At 41.0% G+C, this 19,344-nt stretch overlaps 1 protein-coding gene across 5 annotated transcripts in view; it reads right to left on the bottom strand.

Moving 5' to 3' along the window:
* The window catches only part of ATXN1 (ataxin 1), a 356,661-nt gene that overhangs the window by 200,202 nt on the left and 137,115 nt on the right, over positions 1 to 19,344 (bottom strand). For all 5 annotated transcript variants that reach the window (XM_064476223.1, XM_064476222.1, XM_064476225.1 and 2 more), the window contains one exon: positions 15,366 to 15,495. The gene's annotated coding sequence lies outside the window, so the exon portion shown is untranslated. The remainder of the gene's footprint in view (positions 1 to 15,365; positions 15,496 to 19,344) is intronic.

The raw sequence follows: 19,344 nt of genomic DNA on the forward strand, positions 1-19,344 counted from the left end.
GGTATTAGTCAACTGCAGAGCATTTAACATAAAGGTGATCTGGAATCCATGAGGACAATTTGGGGGAAACTGACTGCAGACTGGGGATGGCAGAAAGATCATGGCATCAAAATTAGTCTCATAGTTTTGACAGTAAAGAAACACCATCAAGAGATACAACAAAACATATAAACTTAAAACTAAAAGGAAATGTTTCTTACAGGGGCTTCAGTACTGTTTTAAACAGAAGGGAGCAATCGTTAAACATCACTGCTATTCACTAAATTTTAACTACACAAGCAACAAAATATGGACCTGCAAGTACAAATCAGAATTAACAGCTGAAACAGTTTCTTAACATTGCAGGGGTGCCCCTGCATGTTCGGAGTTGGGGGGAGGGAAGTATTCCTTTTAATACGGGAGCACTTTGCCCTGACAGTCTAACTAGGACAAGCTTACACAGTCCTAGGCTTTCTATTTCTCCCTCCTCACAGCACCAGTAACGTTTGTGATCATTGTCAGAGGCTCTGCTAAAGGCAGAAATTTTTACTTGTATATGGAGACTAAGTTGCCTAAGAAGGAGCAATTCTAAGACCAGGGTTCTACCTTTTTGTTTGACAACTTGATGCTAAAAGAATACATCTGTGCACACGTTACACGTACATACAGATTTGAAATAAAGAAGGTTTGTAATCTGCAAATGGGCTCCATGGAGCAAGTAACTGGTTCATCAGATATCTGTAAAAGCAAATATAAAATCCACCAATTGTGTCGCTGTGTTGACAAACTATCAGACGCCCAGAACTTTTATGTTAACAAGGCACTTCGCTTCAATCTGTCAGATTTTTCCCTTTATGTGTGGAACGCACACAAGAAAGAGAATTAGAAACTTCAGAGTTCTTTAACCTTTACAAACCAATACAGTAATTATATTGCAAGATATCTGACAGCCCAGGGTAATATAAGAAAAGAATTCTTTTTTCCCCCTACTTCCTTTAAATAGTTCTCAAATTTTTCTACAACTGAAATACTGCTTGCACAAAAGATTTTCATAGCCACCAATCCTACTGAAGATAAATTGGGAGATAAAATAAAACCACTATTCCAATTCACAAGAATATTTGAGACACCTCCAAAGGAAATGTTTCTCAACACATAAAGGCAGTATTAAATTTTTAAGAGCGAGACTATCATCAAAATGAAGGCAGAGAAAAAACATAAGTTAATTTGACAGGCACATACTGATAGAGCAGAGATAAATGTTATCTGTGGGTTACATGCCTCATACAGGCAGTTCTTAATTTATGAATGAGGTGTGTACATAAAGTTCATTTGTAAGTCAGTTGTTTGGAACTCCAAACTCATTTTCTCAGAGAAATGATGTTATAAATAGGGCTTGATTCTGTAGGAAGGCAAACAAGAGCTATTAAGCCCATAATGTAGACAAATTCTAGTAGTGACAGCTCTCAAGCTAGCTGTTTGTGTTCAACAAACCAGCTTCCCTGACACAGAGGCTGACATTCCCCAGCTTTCCTTGCAGCCAGGTATGTCCATGTGACTAAATTCCGGACAGGGGAACGTGAAGGAGAACCAGGTATGCCGCATCCACTAACAAGCCTCTGATGAGGACAGTCACTCTCTCTCTTTCCCCAACTGCTGGCCAAATGGCTGCAGGAGATCCTTAAGGTCTCCCAGTGACCCAGGGAATGGCTGAGCCATGAGATGGAAGGACTCCTGCATCCACCCTGCATAATCCACTGAGTTGGTTTGTCTCCAAACTAAATGGCCCCCCCACCACTGAGATTTTATAATGCTTTGAGTTTTTCTAGTTTTTCTCTGTCCTTCACTGTGGTCCCTACATTTAACACTAGAGAGCCTTCTTACTCCTTTTAATCTACTTGGGGAACTGGATAAATAAACTTGTTAAATCATTAACCTTACTTTGCCTGTCCTTCTAAGCCAATAGGGCGCTAGGTAGGTATCTCAGGACCTCATCTACAGGGTCAAGTGCAGGATTTCTGGTCTGTCATTTTTCTCTTTGCTGAGAAGGCTTTTTCCTATTATTTCCCAATTTCGTAAGTAGGTTAGAGCCGCAGAAGTATGTGTGCTGGAAAACAAGAAAACTAGGATGGTATCATTTTTATGACAAAATTTACAGAAGTGGCATCACGTGAATTTTGTTAAAAGCAGCCTGGCTGGCAGTCATCGGATTTAGCAGAGGTCTTCTAAGGTCTCTGAAGATCTCCGGCCCTCTCTCAGTCAACATTTCAAGTTACGTTAACAACTGAGCTCTTAGCCCCTCTTTGATACCAATCAGTGATTCTCTCATCCATTCATTCAGTTTACTTTGAATGGGAAAAGGGAAGAGGGAGACCAAGGAAAGATGAGTGTGAGGAAGGGAAAGAATCTGTAACCGTCCCCCACCTCTTGCTCTGTAAATACCTCCCTTATTTCATAATTGAGTCCTTATAGGGTACAATAAAACTCTAGTGTAAATTTAAACAGGTTTTGTCTAATCCTAAAACTTGGCTTTATAGCCTTGCTCCTTCCACCGCAGTTTTCTGGCACTTTCCAGACTCATCTCTACGCTGCATCTCTGAAGGGCCCACTGGGTTAAGCAGTCATGCACTTAAGAAATACTGAATTAACCTGTTGGATTATGTGTGTAATGGATGGCGGGACAGGTTTCCCAGTCCTTACGGAACCCTGCTGATGGTTACAGAGCAGGCATTCTACCTGCCTTCAGCTTGCAACTTTTTTGGGGAACGAGCTCAGCATGGTTCCCCGAGGTCAGCATGCGACTCCCACTTCTGCAGCCAAAAGGAAACCAGGCACCCTCTGTGGTAAAAGCACTCAACAGCTTCAGGTGCTCTTGGGAAGGAAGGAAAACTGACTGGCGTATATGAGGCTGTGGGAAGACCCACTGGACACAGTATTTTTCTGTAGAATCTTTATATGGAACCATTGACTAATTACAAGTTTGAAGTATGTTTCCTATGAAAAAATGTTGTGAAGTCAATACAGCATTTAAAAAGGACGTAAGAAGATTCTTTACCCTGCCAGTCTGAACACACGTGTTTCCACAGCGGGGCCATAAAGGGGGCCAAGGAGTCACTTCCCAGAGTTTCTCTCAAATGGGCGACATGACAGCAAACACGTCAAAAAAGACATCGCGCCTGAAGACTAGGAGTGTGCACTAAGCACACAGCGTACTTTTCCTGCTTCTTCTCCTGTCAAGTTCACTGGGCCTGTATGGTATTTTAGCTTTCATGTTTGGGACCTCGGGGACCCAGGGACCTCTACCTTGGCAGAGTTAAAGGGGCACGTGTGGGCTTTTCCTAAGGAAAAAATGGTGATTCACTAGAGAGGCTTTTGTGTGAGTTGAGTCTGAATGGTAGGCTTGACATCTTTCTCAAGCAGAAAGAGAAATGCCAGCATTTAGTTGTCAGATCTCTAACACTGTTCATGGCTGCTGTTAAAAATAGAGAAATCCCCCCCTTCTTTTTATTTGGAGGACAGGGACCCCTTTGGTGGGTCTGACCTCAGTCCACCTCAAGCCATGGACTTCCCTGCTCCATGTCTCACTGTAGGCAGACATTGTGTTTGTAGTCTTTTTAATCCTCTTTATTTACCTAGAATAAATAATTCTCCAACGTAGGCACTCAAATAGCTGCTGAATGAGTGATTTCAATTAGGGACACCAGTACCACCTGTCTGTATGCTTGACCCGGGAACCATCCCTCCCCACCCTCCCCAACCCAGGCCTCAAAGGAATAGGCTCTCATTACCTATTTCTAACCCTTAACCCACCGACCTCCATCTTTCCCAACTCCAGCCACCCTGGATACCCCATCACCAGTTGATATATATCCTGTCACTGAGCCACTTCCTTGAGCAAGACCTTGTACCCCTGCATCACTCGCCCTACGAACTTCAAACTCATCTGCCAGGTCTTCATGATCCTCTATGCTCTGTCTTCCCCAAAGCTATCCAGTTTTCTTTCACACTGATCCCCAGCAAAAATGCACATATCACTCAGCCAGCCTCCCAAAACACAGGCCACCTGCATCCCTCTCTCATGCCTTTGTCCTGCTGTCCCTGTACCTAGAACAACCTGTCCGTGTGCCCACCCATCATCTCTACCTCTCCTTTCAAGGTGCAGATTAGGTTTTCCTTCTGTATGAAACTCCTCCTGACCGAGCCAATCCCCAGCATCTCTCATTCCCCCCAACACCCACTCAGCCCAGAGCTGACCCCTCCATTGCAAGTTCTAACCCATACAGTCACGTATGGCTCTGCACTTGGCTTCCTGTGGATTGGGACTGTATCCTCAACTAGACTTCATAAAGACAATTCTAGATTTACAGAGAGTGGCAAAAATAGTAGAGTTCTCTTGGACCCTCCATGTGGCTTCTTCTTAAGTCAACATCTTCCATGACTGAAGAACAATGGTCAAAAGACTTAGAATTGCCAAAACATTACTGAAGAAAAAGAAGGAGGCAGAGGAATAACTCTCCCAGACTTCAGACAATACTATAGAGCTACAGTCACCAAAACAGCATGGTATTGGTACAAAAACAGACATATGGACCAATGGAATAGAATAGAGAGCCCAGAAATGAACCCACAAACTTTTGGTCAACTAATCTTCAACAAAAGAGTTGCAAGAATATACAATGGAATAAAGACAGTCTCTTCAGCAAATGGTGTTGGGAAAACTGGACAGCAGCATGTAAATCAATGAAGCTAGAACACTCCCTTACACCATACACAAAAGATAAACTCAAAATGGATCAAAGACTTAAACATAAGACAAGATACAATAAAGAACAATGGTCAAAACTAGGAAATGAACCTTGGTCAATACTAACTAAACCACAGAACGGACCAGGGCATCACCAGTGCTTCCACTGATGTCCTTTCTCTGTCTCAGGATCCCATCTCGGATTTCACCTTGCATTTAGCTGCCAGGTCTTTTCAGTTTCTTCCAGTCTAGCCATTCCAATCTAGACTGGCTGTTCCTCAGTCCTTCCTTTTTTTTAAAGAACCTTGACACTTTTGGGCAGTACTAGTTTGACAGGGCTTGATTGATACTTTCTCTTGATGAGAGTGAGATTATACGTTACTAGGAAGGACCACAGAGGTGGTGTGCCCTTCTTAGCACTTCATATGATGGGGCACATGATGACGCCAATATGTATTACTGGTGGTGTTCACCCCGATCACTTAGTTAAGGCGACGTCTGCCAGGATTTACTAAATTACTAAGTAATTTGTAATTACTAAATGATGGTAATTAATATCAATAATTACTAAGTATTTTGGAAGGAGAATACTTCAAAACTCTACAAATATCCTGTTTCTGCTTAAACTTTTGCCCATGGATTCTAGCATTCATCACTGGAACTTTCCTGTGGCAATCATTACTATGGGTTCTAACGATGCGTGTTCTGATGGTCTAATGTATTAATTGGAATTCTTCTGTAAGGAAGTTGTCTTTTTTTGCCTTATTTATTTATGTATTTACAGCAGTATGGACTCATGATTATTTATTTTATTCTTTGGGTTATAATCCAATATTTGTTTTATTATTCAAGTTGTTCAAACACTGCTAGGTTTTGTACCACTTCAGAGCAGACATGATCGTGTCTTGTACTTCTTACACATGGTCTGTTGTGTCTAAGACAATGATTAGTGCACAGCAGACGTCTGATTCATAGATGGATTCACTCATTCATTTATTCATTCAACAAACTATGTTTAGGGCCTTGTCTTAGGTGCCAGAGTGACAACAAATAAAATAGCTCCTCTTTTCAAGCGGTTTATGGCCTTGTTAAGAGATTCACGTGAACATCTATGAGTCTCTGATAAACGTATTTGGAGACTACAAGTACCCCCCACGTTTCAACAGTTCGCATTATGACAGCTTGGTTTTACGAGAGACCTACATTAGCACCTGTTTTTGCTAACGGAAAGAAATCCAAAGAGGATTAGGGCTTTTACGAAAACAGGCAAAAAACGAGAACAGTTTCGCAGTGGCTTTTGCAGCAGCTGTTACAGAGCCGCGTGCGCCCCCAGCAGCAAGAGCGGCCCCACCAAGCTCCTTCCTGGGAACCGCACTCAGCATCTCAGCCTCCAGACGCCAGAGCTCTGAACTGTTTCCTCGAGCATCTGTGCTTTGTCTCGATTTACTTTGTGCAGCCATTAGCAAGATGTGTCCTAAGGTCATTGCTTCTTTGCTTTAAGCCATTTCGGCTTACAAAAGGTTTCCTAGGAACGCTCTACTTTCAGAGATGGGGGAAACTTGTATACTAAATTTTACCTAGAGAAGAAAAGGGAGGGTGATGGGTAGGTAGGAAAGACTTTCTTAAGAAAAACAGTATTTTATCCCCCTTTTTACTCTATTGCTCACCCTATAAAAAGCGTGTGGGCACATAAAACATCTAGAGACGAATACTATCACACAGTTAACAGGTACACCATGCCTCTGTATCTCTAAACTAATTCCTAAAATCAAACCTCAAGGGCACACTTTTTGGGAAGATTTAATGAAGTAAACATAGACTCTTTATATAGTGACTTTCCGCTTTACTAGAAAAATTGCAAACACTTAAGGTAAAAAAATTCTGAGAAGCCATTTGTCTTAACCCAGTTTTCAAATCCAATTTCATAGTTTTTATTCCTTTACAGGGAATAATGAAGAGCAAATAAGAAGCATCATCAATCAAAGACGGACTAAGTTTCTTTACTTAATTCAATTTTCTTGCACCGCTTCTACTGTATTTTCCAAACAGAGCTGTTCTTTTCCACATGTGATACTTTTGCCCTGCAAACACTCCCAGGAATAATAAACAAACAATCGGGGCACATTTTCTGCCACAAATTACACTCTGCAACATTTTTTCTCCAAAGCATTTTGAATTCCAAGCAAGCAGAGACACGTCTGCGTTGCAAGACCTGCACACAACAGAGAAAGTGTGTTTTTAGACACTTACTGACACTTAAACCTGTTAATATTTAACTCCTACTATTGTTCTAAAGGATGAATAAGCAAACTCTCCTGCACACGACGTTACATCACAGACTTTAATTATAATAGTAAATGCTGCCAAAAGGAACTTTACTTTCACTATTTTATATCACCCTGTTTAATTAATGTCAATGTGTCTTTTCTATGTTAGGGTGTATATAACAGATGCACATATGGGCTGTGTCTATGGATATCCACACAAGTGCACATTAATTCATGAGTGCAACACACAAATACACTCACATTCATCCAGATTCGCCCCCATGTTAGTATCCACTCATAAACATAGCTTGTTCCACCCTGCAACATGCACGTGAATACCCACAAACAGCATCTAATCCATTTGATTTCCTTTCAGTCACTTTTGTAGGAGATTAAGATAAAATGCTAAAAAAAAAAAAAAAAAGCCAAGTAGACACTTCATGGAGTCTGTGATTAAGAGACAGATGGATGGCAACATAAAGGGAATTTCAGCACGCCCGCCCACATTTTGGAGAGATTCACTGTGCTTCACCTTTTCCACTGCAAAGTCTCCATCTTTTAGCATCCTGCTTACCAGACTCTTGTTGCTTGCACAGACCCCCTCCTATTTCTGCCCAAATCTCCTGAAATGAGGATTATTAAATAAAACATGACAACATTCTTTTTCTTTCGTCTGTTATTCCAGGCTTACTCAGAGGCAATATTTACTATAAAATCATGTGGTTTCTAGCTCAACAGAGAGTGGACAACTGTTAGCAGACCTCACTGGAAAATTTTCAGAAAAATCCCATAAACAGAGAAAAATTTCTGGGCCAGAAAAAATAATGAGCAGAAAAAATAATTCAGATATATTTTTAAATTCTTCACAATAGATTTTTCCTCTATGTGACTGGTCCTCTAAGTTATTCTCCCAGGTGACCACTGTTCATAAGTGATTCTCAGTACTACAAAAACTGCATATTTACAGAAATAACATATGTAGAGGGCCTTACAACCCATAGAACATTTTAATGCATTCCAAGACTTGATCCTCACAGCACCCCTGGTAGATAGATATGATTATCTCTATATCCTAGATTTTTTCAAAAAACTCAGATTTTAAATGATTTCCCCAAGGTCACAAAGCAAATAAATTGTATAACTGAAATTCAAAACTAGAATTTCTGATACCAAATCTTATTTTTTTCATGAATTTTATTTAATTTTCCTTGAATTCATTTTCAGTTCCATCTTATAATAGTAGAAAACTCTATGAACTCTGTTCATTACCTAAAGATTTATGTGCTTTTAAATGAAACTATATATTTAAAATTTTTTTCCCTTTTTATATATTTAAAGCTCTCTCTTTTCTGGTTAAATTAAAATGCCAGGGTTCTTTTAGCATCTGCTTCCTTTACTCCTTGGAATCTCCCTTTTGAGAGATTTGACGTCCCATCATCTGATGATCTGATTATTTCTACTGTGTTGGCAAATCTTCACCTTTTTTTTTTTAAACTGCTATTGTGTACATCGCTCAGTATTTTTCAATTTTATCCACTATGACTTCCACGTTCTTATTCTAGTATTTATCTCAATGGTTACTCCCATTCCAGAAAACCTAAAGAATTCTACACTTTAATTCAAGTGCATTTGTTTACTAGGTACATTTCTTGCATCTTTCTTCCCAGTCATTGTTATTTCCAAGATCTCTGAATTAAACAGAAGGGTTGTCCTTTCTGATCTGGAAGTTTATCCTGCCTGAGCCATTCAAAAGGCGCTTTAACATGACGACTTCTTAGGATAATATGTTCTGATGTCATAAATACTGAACCATGATATCCTATGTGACGGGAAAAGAAGGAGGTGGCTCTAAAAGACAGATCAATTGATGTGACGACACAGCTTCCTCATTAGACTACGGGGAAAAGAGAGGGGAAAAAAATCACAAGATTATAGCCCAGTGGGACATCAGGAAAGCCCCCTCTCTGGGTGTGTTCAGGAGATTCTTGACCGTGGTCACCATCAAGCTTCTGGAACTGAAGTCCACATTGTGTAATCGGGAGAGATAATCCCACTTCGGGGCATAACATCCTCCCTTCCTGTTGCCCAACTCTACTTTCCCGGTTCTTCTAATTGGATTATTTTGGAATCTGCTATTTCTGTCTCACTCCTTTCCCCAAACTGTCATATAAGTACTGCAGCTTGACTCTCACACAGCTGCCAAATTTCACTCCCAAGACGGCTGTATTTCAGTGGCAAGTGGAGTGATGCTCTCTGTGCCATCTGAGTACTAGCTTAAGGGGTTAGGCATTTGGAAGAGGTTGCTTTTGTTCAGGAAAGAAGTGTTTTGTTTTGTTTCATTTTGTTTCACCATCATCACTGGAGGGGCAGGTCACCTGCTGCCCCTGAACATGCGGGAGGAAACAAGCCGAAAAAACACTCGACGCATATACACAAATGTGTGGACAGAATGTAAACAGTGACTGGGACTCCTCACAGGTTCTTTCCTACAGGGACTTCAAAGCCTTAAGACATCAAGGATGTAAGATGGTGACCATATTCAGAAGAGGAACAAGCATCAGAGAGTAACGCACTCCTGTTAGAGCTGTAAAACCTGGAGGCACAGAATGAATGAGTCCCTTGTTCAAAGCTCTCCTGATCCCCAGACACAAGGTGTTCCACTTGAACCTGGGGTCAGCCACGGATGTACTTAGAGGATCACACCTGTGCCAGTGGAAGCGAACATAGCCCCAGCTTCTAAAGCATGTGCTCTCAGTACTCAATCTCTTGTTTTGTTTGGTTACATTTATTTATTTTAGACACTCAAGAAAATCTCCGCAGAAAAAGAAGGAAGTGTGAAGTAGCTGGGAAAAACAACAGAGTAAAAGTAGTAGTAATAGATGCTTTAACTGTGCGCCAGGCCAGGAAATGTCCTAAAGGTTTCTATGTCTATAATCCTCCCAGTGACCTGCTGTCCTCAAGAAAAGAAAAATGACAGATAAAAAAGGAAGAATCAACAGGAGATAGAATAAATTGCTAAGTCATGGAAACTACCTTCCCAAATTTTACTCACTTAGTGAAAACCTAAATAAATATCAATGACATATATTTCCCTCTTAATCTCAAGAGGTACTCTTTCTTCATGCTGTTTAGCATCCAGAGGTGTGAGTCTTGTTTCTTGCTAACTCAAAAAAAAGGTACCTTACTCCCAGGAAGTTCTGCATATCATTTCTAAATCTTACCATGACAGTAATCTTTCAGTAATCAGTGAACGGTCACTAATTCACTATTTGAACCCTGGTGAAATGAAAAGCACGAATGACAGACACCTGAGGGGTCCTGCATCGGGGGCGGCGGGAAGGGGGACAAAATGATCTTCACACTTGTTCCACCTCTAAAGACAACGACACCAAAAGCTGTAAATACGTAACATTCTAGAATTTAGAAAGCATCTTTAAATGCTTTCATCTCATTCGATAAACCCTAAGAGAAACAAAGAGAGTGATTTGAGAAGCACCACGGAATACTGACACTTTGATATTTCCACTTCTCGTCATCACTGCTCACACTTCGCACAGTACAGTTTGCCAACATGCAGAGCAGCCTCGGTGTATTAGAAGGGGGGAAATTTCTGCAGCATGTCTGCCCCAGCGTCCCAGCATGGGGAGACAAAGCGGTAGACTTTGGGATCAACCATTTTCTCATGTGTCTGACCCTGTCAGATGACAAATATTCTACCTTATTTCATGAAAGGGAAAAGTACTCTGTGAATGTTTGCACACTGACACAGCAAATTATATAACGTGTAAGACTTGTCAAAGAATAAAATGCTTTATACAGAAGTCTTGTAAAGTATGTCAGGCCCTCTTAATACACTCCAAAATAGTTTTGAAATCTATGCCTACATATAAAACACTATGTACCCTTAAGCCTTTGTCTCTACCATTTTCATTTTGCCATGAAAAACATCAAATGTCTCGAAATAATACCTTCCCCCAAACTGGCTATGAGGTTTGGAGGCTACCTCCAGACTAAAGGAACTGGAGTGGCCAAGGGAAGAACATATTTAGGGTAGTTTTTGAGATGATCTCTATGTTAAAGATTTAATGAGTATCAGTAGGGTTTTTTTAATCATGGAAAGGTGCACTGTAAATCCCGAAATACACTCTGTGTGTGTGTGTGTGTGTGTGTGTGTGTGTGTGTGTGTGTGTGTGTGTGTTTTGAGTGCTTGGATGGGTTGGGTTGGGGAAAGGAGATAAATGAAATAAACTGGGCTTATGGAAGAAAGGAAAAGGATTTGAGTAAAACATACGGCACAACTTCGAGCCCTCGAACAAAGCAGTTGACTAGGGAGGGATAAAACAGAGAAAAAAGGGTCCCCCTCCATGATAGTAAATCCAAAGCCAAAAATGTAGCCTTTACCAAACTCATGTTGAAGGTCAAAGGAGATAAAATAAATCTCTAAGTGGATTTCATCATTTAAGAGACCACTAAAAGCACCCAGGAATGGAAGGAGGAAGGTAAGAGGAACCACAATCCCACAGACAAGCTGAGTGGAAGGGCACCAGAACACTAAAGAGGCCCAGAAGGGACAAGTGAGGAGACGATTTTGATCTAGAACTTAAATCTGTTCAAAGTTAACGAAGTGAAGTTAATTGTGCTTATGCACAGAAGGGAGAATTAATTATGTAACTCTTCTCACTCTCTAACACGAACGATGGTGGATAAGATGAGGACAGGGATGCAGTTAGTCAAAGTGAGAGTAAGGGAAACGTGTTCTGGTGAAGCCACCACCTCAGTTCTTCCTTTTGGGTGATGGTTAAGAAAAGCCAAAGTACCACCCACTCTCCTGTCTAACATGTTTACATAGTCAGAGAGTAAAACACATCCATTTCACGTGTTAAGTGCGGACTGTCAATAACATGCATTATTTCGATTACCTAAATTGGGAACTCAGTAACTGCACGGTTTTCCCCGGCCCTGACAATTGTGCATTTATACTTGTCTTCTCTTGGCACCTTCTTCACTTCCCAATCTGGTCCTGCCCTCCATAATCACACCCTCACTGCCAGTCCCTGACTACTCTCTGGTTCTTCCTGCCTGTGCCTTCCAGATCAACAGGTAATCCTCCACTGGTTTCTCCAGTCTCTCATTTCAGATGCACTCTGATTCTTCTTTAGGAATGGCCCACTCGCGGAACAGCTCCCCGGATCACCCAAACCAGATTAAGATGCTGTTGACTGTATCCCCCTTAGAAACGTAAACTCTATCCGGGCAGGCCCCGTGTCTGTCGTGTTCCATTCCACACCTCCAGTGCCTGGAAGCACACGGTGTGCTAGCACACAGGAGCCCCCAAAGAGCTATTTGCTGAATGAATAAACGAGGGTAAATGACTAAATGAGATCAGAATTTAAAGACATCATCTCAGTTTCTTCCAGTTCAAAAGCTGTGCTTTCAGCCTGTACTGGCAAAGCCTGAAGGTACCCCAAAGCCCCTGCGGGACTCTGTAAATCGAGTTTTCAACAATGATTTGGCCTGGTCTTGCAGAGGAGTTTCCCACATGATTGTAAAAATGGTTTGATTATGGAGACAACCCCAAACTGCTGTTAAATGCAGTTAAATATTCCCACGTCTTCTCCCTCCCTAGAGAAATTCATCTTGGTGCCCTTGCTAATCAACATGTCTACATTCCTCCCCACCAGCCAGCGATGCACAGCAAGAGACTCGTTTCTTCCTCTCTCTTCGAGTAGAGGAGGAATCCCAATACCAAGTGCCCCATATGGTAGAGTTATCACCATCCACATGACCGCGACCTAACGCCTTTCTACCTCCACTCACTGGAGGCTGGCAGGACACGATGCACTCTTTCCCTGACCTCCATTTGCTGATACATTTCTTGACCCTCCTCCTCCCTTGATGAACTTATTAATTCTGTTGAAATAGCATATGAATGGCATACAGGCAAATTTTACTTTCTTACTCATCCCTGTAATCATTTCGAGGAGGATAATTTATGGCCCATTAAAGAGGAATTCTTAAGCTAAACTGTCTTAATTAGGAATTCAGATGTTCCTCTTTTACTGAAAAAAACAGAGAGCTGTTCAAATTAGACTGGAAATTTGGGCCAAAACAAATGTACATCCACAGAGTTGCAGAGCCTCCGGTGAAAAGCACTGGCCGAGGCCAGACAAGTCACTGTGGGCTTGTCTCCTTCACGCCAGACTAAGCTCAGATTTTTTTCTCCTTCTACATTTCAAGCTTATTATGTGGCTCAAGGCTTGAGGGACTCACACTCCCAGGGTTTTCCCTTTTGGGCTTTTGCAGGATAAAATATACATTTCCTAAGAGATGGAGATCTCTGATTCTACCTTCTCGTGCGTTTATTTAAAGAAAGGAAGCTACTTTAGCACTGGGGGAATGAGAGGAGCCCGCAGAGCAGCTCAGACGTGGAGCTGGATGATTAGACGTTCAGTGCGGCTCCGAGAGGCCAGGAAGCCTGCCTGCCCCAAGGTACTCGCTGCATCTCAGGAGCAAGGCAGCCGAGGGTTAGGATGCGGCTCTGCTCTTGCACAAGGGCTGCTCCGAGGGGCCCGCTGGCCAGGTGTCACAGACAGCTTTGACTTCAGAGCTCTGTGGCACATGGGTCTCTGACTTGCAGACTTCGGTCGGTCAGTTTCTCCAGAACTGGGGTTACACCATTCATTCTAATTATAGACATTCAGAAATACAGTATACCTTTTTGGGGGGGGGGGAATCCCAGAGGAAAAGGAAAAGAAAGAGGGGGAAGGGAAAACATTAATTTTACAGGATTAGGATTACACTACGGTTAGTGTCATACTTTGCCTTTTATTTACTTTGACCATGACCATTTTCTCATACCGTTAAACATTCTCTTGAAATAGGACTTTTTAATGATTTCACAAATAGTTGCTTGCAACAACACCCTATGAGATAGGTACTAGTACGATCTAAATGTTATAAACTTAGACATGGAGCTGTAAAGTAACTTGCCCAAGGTCACACCTCAAGAAAACAGCAGAGCTGGCATTTAAGCCCAGGCAGCCTGGAGCCTGCAGTCCGACTGACAGGGATCTCCAGCCTCTGAATCATATGGTGTTACCATAATTATGTTGCAGCAGACTCCCCATATGGATGTGAATACACACACACACACATATCTATGTATACTTATACATACCCATACACACACACATATATACTTTAACTAATGAATAGTACAACTTTAGATCCATTAATGATGGCTGTTTATTAAATACCTTTTAATTCTTAGTGAAAAATTAAAAAAAAAACTGTTTTCCATTGAAAAAGCATTGCTAACCAGTGATCTCGCAGTTGTCTAAAAATAGCTAGCCAAAAAAAGGGAAAAACTTAAAATTCCCAAGGACCTTTCCACACCTTCTTGATTTAGTATTATTTCTCAAATGTCAATTACTAGTAAGTTTCAAGCATGCTACTGGTCTACAGAAGAAAGATTCTTCAAAACAGTATGATTTATAAATAAATGTCTCCCTTTCACCATCCTCCTCCCCCCACCAAAAAATAACACATGGAGACACCATTTCTCATCATCAACTGGCAAAGACTCTTTTTGTTTTCAAAATTCTCAGCACTGGCAAAACTGTATGGAAGTAGGTCTCTCACACACTGCGCCTCTGGAAATATAAATGGTATGACTTTATTGGAAAGTAATTTGGCAACAAGTATCAAGAGTCTTAAAACTTGAACACTCTTAGCAATTTACTGCTGAGGAAGTATCCCAAGGAAGCCACTAATAATGGCAATTCACATGAAGCCATAAGAACACTCTTGGCAGCATAAAAGCAAAGAAATTAGAAACAACTGAGATGTCCAACTAGAGGGGATCAATCAAAGAAATTAGAAATAACTTAGATGTCCAACCAGAGGGGATCAATTTGGGTACATATTCAATGGTATACTATGAAACTGCTAAAAATCACGTTGTAGATAAATAGCTGTTGCTACGAAAGACGTTCATTATTGCATTGTTAAAAGGAACAAAAAAGCTAAGTGATAGCATATACTGTATTGTTCCCTATGACCATCTGATGTCAGTCTCTCTAGCTGAATTTCTAAACACGATCATCGGAGTTACCCCTTTCTTATCAATGCCGTGTCATCATCCTAATCAGTGATCTCAAAATAAACAGAAGTTACTTTCTTTCCCACAAGAAAACAAGGGTTCTGCTTTTATAAAGAGGAAGAGTAAATAGACGGAGAACATATGAATCTATAGATGTATGTTTATGTTTTGTGAGTGTGTGTATGAGAACAGATATGTATACATCCCTACCACTATCTTGAATTTTACAATTAAGTAATAGTTATTTTTGGTTAAAGATTTCGGAGACACTTACCTGTACCACGTGCTTTCATCACAATGGAGAATCAGAAGCAGTCAGGTCCTTCCCAGCAGATCTTTTCACACAGATTTTGCTTGAGCAGGAAAGGGTGGCAGTAGAGAAACTCAGTGTAAAATGCCTAGACCTGTAATTATAAAAACAATATTCCCACTGAGTTAGGCAGTTTTCTGTGGTCTTCAGTCACAGTAGTTGAATTCTCAGAAAAGAGAAACATATTTGCATAATCTCTCTCTCCCCCTCCCCTCCCCTCGCCCCACACACAGTTCTTAATTCAGAATGTCAAAAAACTCAGCAAGGAGACACAGCTGAGGATGGGAGGGCTCTGCCCCAGGGCTGCTTCCCATCCCGACCCCTGACTTTAGGGATGACATCATCAAAATAATCCTGTTCCTTCCCCTTCTTCTCTGCCTAACGATTCCCAAACTTCAGAGAAGAAAAACAATTGTTTCTTCCCCAGAAAATGTCAGCAACATGGCTGAATCTGCTCCTCTCTAAGATTCCTCCCAGCCACAGAGGTAAGCCAGTTCAGCACATGTGTTTACCAAAACAGCCTGACTTTCACTTTCAAAACTCTACATGCCTTTCTGTGGATGACTCAGGTAAAGCACGGTATCAGGGATATTCAAACTCATCACAGACGTTGACTGAACACTGACTGTGTTCCTGGCACTGTGTGACCGACTGCTTTACACACAATACCCCACTCCATCGCACCCTGTGAGGTAGCTGGTCATTATTATCTCTGTTATTGACAAGAAACTGAGCGTTTGTACGGCTAGCAGATGGTAAAGGCGGTACGTAAGCCACTGTCTTTCACAGAGGCTGTGCTCATAATTCCAGTGCTATACCATCTCTCCAAAGCTGATTTGATTATCAACACTCATACTTATGATAAAAAGTTAAATATTAAATCAACACCACTCTATTTCTCTCCAGAGTTGATATGTCACCTAAGTTTTAGCATGACTAACCTTTTTCTGGATTTGACTGTCCCTTGATTTTAGTTCTCAAGCTAAACTGAAATCAACATGTTCATATTTCCATCAGGAGTAAAGTTATAGGTATTTCAGTCAATTAAAGATGCTGATTAATCCCAAATCCAGATGCCAAACCGCTAAGAAAAAACCTAAAAATCCAAGTCTGACCCAAATGGCTAAATTTTATTAGAAAGAAGTCAGATAACATAATCAAGAGCCGTAAGTGAATCTCTAACTTAAAATATGGAAGTAAAGAGAGGAATTTCTCTATATTATATGTCTATGGTGTAAAAAAATATTTAAACATTTTAATCTTTTTAGAAATTGTTCCTACTATGGGTCTTAGAATGACTGCAACACAAAAACAGATATGAGAGTGTCAAGAAACCAACAAGTTGAGGGAGGGTATAGCTTAGTGGTTGAGAGTGTGCTTCGCATGCACAAAGTCCTGGGTTCAATCCCCAGTACCTCACTTAAAAATAATTAAGTAAGTAAACCTAATCACCTCCCCTCTGAAAAAAAAAACTTAAAAAAAAAAAGATCCAACAAAAGTTATTTATGGGTCACATATTAATTTCCTTTTTGTACCTGTGTGCATGTGTAGTTATTTATTTGCACCATTTCGGTTATGCTCCTGTGCCTTTGAACATACCACTCCTGATTAGCATGCCTTTGCCCTCCCTGCCGTCTAGAAAATGCCTACTCATTGAGACCAACTTCCAATCTCAATTCCTTTTGATGTCTTCCTCCACCTCCCCTGGAGTTTTCTGGAAATCCAAGCAGAGTGGATCCTTCCCCCTCCTATGTTTCCCTAGCTCAGCAGTGGTACCGACAACATTCTGACAACTTCCTTTTCTAAATTATGTCCCATACCCAACCATCGGGCCACTGATTCTGCCACCAGCACACTACCCCCTCCTACCACCTCCTCCCCTCCAGGCCGCCCACCATCACAACTCAACAGACTATTACGCTGGCCTCCCAGTTGGTCTCCCTGCTTCCGCCCCTGCCACTTTGCAGCCTGTTCTCCCACAGCCCATCCTTAGCTGCTGGCTGAAGCACTGCAGTGGTTTTCCAGTGAGAAGAGGAGGGAGGAAGGCGAGAAGGACATCCTTAATCATAACTGAATGAGTGTTTGTTGAGTTAATTTGCTGATGACTTTTCAACACACAGAGCATAAGTTCTGCCCTCCTTAGAGCAGCAGGCCATGCTCCTTGTGATCTGACCCCAGCCAGCCGTGACCCTCCTCCAGCTGCACTTAATGCTCACCCTCTCTGAATCCCTGTAGCCCCCTGACCAAGCCTCCCTCACTCCGGCTCATGTCCACACCCCATCTATTCCATTCCCTCTGCACTCTCCCCTCTGATCATCTTTCCAAACTCAGACTCATTCTTCAAGTCTTCTGTGAAGGCCTCTCTAATACCTTCCAGGAAGCTGAGGTCCTCTCTCCCCATTTTTCTACAACACTCTGTACCTACCCCTATGAATGCAATTATCATATTTTCTAGTACTTGTGTCTTAGGCAAGTCCATCTCTCCCAGTACATCAAACATCTTAAGCCCCTTAAAGGCAGGAGCAGGGTGGGTATTACCTCATCACCCTATCCCCACAGTTTAGCACAGCAGCCTGGCACATAAATAGTCAATAAATAAATACTAGTTGAATGAACAAAAGAAGACTTACATGTATATATGAAGTATGTGTAAAGCTCCCAAGTTCTGTGTTTAAGATATACTATTAATATAGTATATTTAAATTATTATTAAATGTTGTGAGACATAATAGTTACAAATTCATCTGTTAAACGGGCATTACTACACCCACTTCACATAGTAGTCGGGAAAATTAAATACTAGCTACTAGTGAAATGTTTAGCACAGAGCTCAGCACCCTGGAAGCACTCTAAAAACAGGGCAACCAAGGGAATTTATAATTCACGCTTCAAATTTAACAGTTTTATTTGCCAACATTTTTTCCCATTAAAATATTAATTAGCATTCACATCTCTGTAAGGCCGTAAGAGAAGTCATCAGAGAGGCCCTCAGCAAACTGAGGGTAAAGAAGAGGTTTGTTCACTGCAGCTGAAGGCCAAATTATTGTTTCAGTAACCTGTAACGTATGTGTAGGGGCGCAGACGTTTCAAGAGAAAAGAAATACTTCCATCCAAAGCTTATCTATAAAATCTAAACGACAGAAACAACAAATATTATCATTCAAGCACTATAAATATTGCTGAAATAATCAGAAACGCTTACTGCGAATTATTTCTTTTCCTAAAAAAAGGCAAAGTAGTGACGCATACTCATCCATTCCTTTTAATTACTGGACAGACTTTATAAATATTATGTATTTGTCTAATGAACATGCCATAAGACGTTCGAATTAATAGCACACACATTCCACGTGTTGTCTATTCGATGCTATTCTGAGTTAGAATTGCTAAAACTTAATGAAATAGGGGGAAGGGTATAGCTCAAGTGGTAGAGCGCATGCTCAGCATGCAAGAGGTCCCTGGGTTCAATCCCCAGTACCTCCTCCAAGCGGAAATCCATGAAGAAATCTAATTACCTCCCTGTCAGAAAAAAATTTAATGAAATAGACTGTGCAAAGAGGTGGAAAAGAAGAAAGACAATTTTGCAACAGGTTTTTCAGGAAAAAATAATGTAGGAATGAATTGTTTACAAGTGCTACCAGTACACAGTGGAGCAGATGTACTGGTAACAGCTTATTCTGAAAAGCAAACTTGTAATTTTGTCTTATATTGCTCCTTCTGTGGTATACGGCTGAATTTAAATAACAAATACTACAGTACTTTATAGACTGCGCGCTATGGAAATGTAAGGTCCTATCATTGCATTTTGAGATTTCTATTCTCAGTTCATCTTTATCTCTGTGATAAATGATAAAACAAGACAGATTTCTATTTGGGATTTAACACCATTTTCTGAGAAGTACAAGAGTTACAGAGGGAAGTATTATAAAAATGCTAAACTCTT

The sequence above is a fragment of the Camelus dromedarius genome, chromosome 19, assembly GCF_036321535.1.
Source record: "Camelus dromedarius isolate mCamDro1 chromosome 19, mCamDro1.pat, whole genome shotgun sequence".
In the NCBI taxonomy this organism is placed as follows: domain Eukaryota; kingdom Metazoa; phylum Chordata; class Mammalia; order Artiodactyla; family Camelidae; genus Camelus; species Camelus dromedarius.